This window comes from Mastomys coucha, unplaced genomic scaffold (genome assembly GCF_008632895.1).
Source record: "Mastomys coucha isolate ucsf_1 unplaced genomic scaffold, UCSF_Mcou_1 pScaffold22, whole genome shotgun sequence".
In the NCBI taxonomy this organism is placed as follows: domain Eukaryota; kingdom Metazoa; phylum Chordata; class Mammalia; order Rodentia; family Muridae; genus Mastomys; species Mastomys coucha.
In genome coordinates, this window is record NW_022196905.1 from 176428664 (window position 1) to 176431552 (window position 2889).

The following is a 2889-nucleotide window of genomic DNA, read 5'->3' on the forward strand; positions in this document are numbered from 1 at the left end:
AATCTAAACACTGCCTAGAGTTGACCACTGCAGATATGGAAAGAAAAACAATGTTGCTTTTTATGACCATGAAATTAAGTAGAGTTTTAGAATCATTAATTGTGAATCTTTTAACCACTTTTTTTGTTTTTGTTTTGTTTTTGTTTTATTTGTTTGTTTGTTTGTTTGTTTCAAGACAGGATTTCTCTATGTAGCCCTGGCTGTCCTGGAACTCACTCTGTAGACCAGGCTGGCCTCGAACTCAGAAATCCACCTGCCTCTGCCTCCCAAGTGCTGGGCTTAAAGGTGAGCGCCACCACCGCCCAGCTTTTCAACCAGTTTCTAAGGTGACTGGGATAAAAAAACAAAGTAAAAGTGAAACAATGTCCCCAGAATTTTAAACGCTCAACTGTGTCCCATCAGTAAGACAGTAGCTGCTCAGGTGTTTTATGCAAAGCATGTCTTGATGGTTTGCAACCACTCTTGTGTGCACACGTGCCCTGAGAGTTTTCCAGTGGATCCAGGAGCTACAGAAAGACCTTGCAAATTAGAGCCTTGAGTTCTGTTGCATTCTGTTTTGTTTTCAGACAGTCTCTCTATGTGGCCCTGGGTGTCCTGGGATTCACAATGTAGACCAGGATGGCCTGGGATTTAGAGATCTGCTTGCCTCTACCTCGAGTGATGTGATTCTGATCTCAGCCATTGACCTCCCAGGTCTCCTGTACCTACCTGGCCATCCTGCCCTCCTAAAGTGAACACAGATAATTGAATGAGAATAAAGGAACTAGGAGACAAGAGTGGGGGCTTGAGTACTTCTGAGATTAGCCAATATGTCCACCTTTTCAAAGACTTCTGAATGCAAATGCCTGTAAGAAGGGCTGCGAGTCCAGAGTAAACAGCGCTCTTGAACATGGTTGGACCTTCTAAACTCATTTCTGCTCAGGCTGCACAGAATAGCAGAGACCACAGTCTATAGCCGTGGTTCTCAACCTTCCTAACACTGCAACCCTTTTAAGCCCTTTACAACCCTTTGCAACCCTTTACAGTTCCTCACGCGGTGGTTGAAGGGTTCTTTAACAGGCCTGAGCATGGCAAACATGGGACCAGTAGGTCTTCCCTCCCCCCTCGTCTGTCCCTTGTTAGATTACATTCCTAAAGCTTTTTCCGATGGTCTGTCCACTTATATGGCCACTGACTCGTTCCTGAGACTCGTCACGAAGTCCAACTATGAAAACACCAAAAATCCAAGAATCAAAATTCATTATTTGTGCTACACTGGCTAACCTGTCCAATCAGGATCCACCAATTCATCTTAATACAGACTTTTTCCCTTTTTCTCCTTAAAAACCCACTCCTGCAAAACCTCTTGCTGTCTGTCTTTGTCCTATCCAGAGGCACCCTTGTGAGTAAGTAGATAATTGACAAACTTTTCCTACAAGGTGCAATATTGTGCATATTTTGGGTGTTGCTTCTTCTTGCATTTTTATTATAAAAATAAAAATAAATTTATTTTTATTTTGTTTTAAAATGTAAAAAAGCCAGTTGTTTCCTCATAGACCATACTATAAACAAAACCTGGCTGAATTTTACGAACAAATTTGTCCTGTCCTCATGGTTGTCATGATGAGATACAGGAGAGGGGACTTGTTGAAGAGGGGGACTAAGGGGCTATTTTCTTTGAACCTTTGGAGTATTCAGATAGCCTACGGCCACAGTGTACAGGAATATATTCTGGCTGGATAGTGCTTATTTTGGGGAGGCGGGCAGGGAATGAATTATAACAGAGTGGCGGTTTAGCCCGTGGTTTCATTACGTTTCTGTTGGTTGGGTTTTCTGTCTCCTAATTGTAGTGCCAAGAGCCAAAGCCCCCTGGAAATTATAGCCAATTCATTCTTAACAGTAGCTTGTTTAGAAGGAAAGGGGTCATTAATGGTTTGGGCTTATTCCATTCTATGGCCTTCACCCATCCTACCATACCCCAGTGCCCTACACTGAGGGCATGCCAAAGCTCCCAGGGGAGGGCTGTGGACAGTCACTGGAGCCTAACATTATTCTAGATCCAAGGCTCAGGAAGCGTCTCCAATGGTTTCCTGGGAATTTGTCAGCTAGGGATTCTCAGCTTATATTTCCATATCCAGACAAGTTCAAGAGACCTTAGGAGACCAAGGTTTGTACCCTTCTCCAAAGCATCTGGTTCTCAACCCGACGGCCATGATCCCCTCAGGGTGGCACCTCGGATATCCTACATATCAGATATTTCCATTACAATTCACAGCAGTAGCAAAACTACATTATGAAGTTATGAGATGATTTTATAGTGTGTGTGTGTGTGGGGGGGGGGTGTTCACCACAACATGAGGAGCTGTAGTAAAGCGTCAAAGCTTTAGGAAGGTTGAGAACCAGTGGCCTAGACTGTGGCCCCGAAGACCGCTCTCCCTTCCTGGTAGCAACCATGAGGTGAGGGCACAGACGTTCTACCTTCTGTACTCTGATGTTCTTCCCTAAAGGTTTTGACTGCTACCCAAGTCATGAAGGTGGTACTAGACTACTAGGTGGTACTAGGTGATCCGTCGTACTAGAAGGATCTTTATTGGTGCCAGCAAAGTAGGCTTGAACTTGCAGCATCTGCTCCTGTTTGAGACGGAGGGCTGGGGAGGAGGTATAATACCTTCATCAGGTTCAGTGCTGGGGTGGGTGAGAAACCACTCCCTCCAGCCGACTCACTTCCAGAGCCCCTGATTCGTTTGCCTTGGTCAGACAGCTTGGTCTTTTTTAGACATGCTAAGATTTTTCTGGTTTTATTAATACCATTTTATTAGAAATTATTTTATTAATTTTAAGTTGGCATAAAAATCCGTAGGTTTATTGTGGCATCTGCATCCATAAGCATCATTAGACTTTACTCTCATT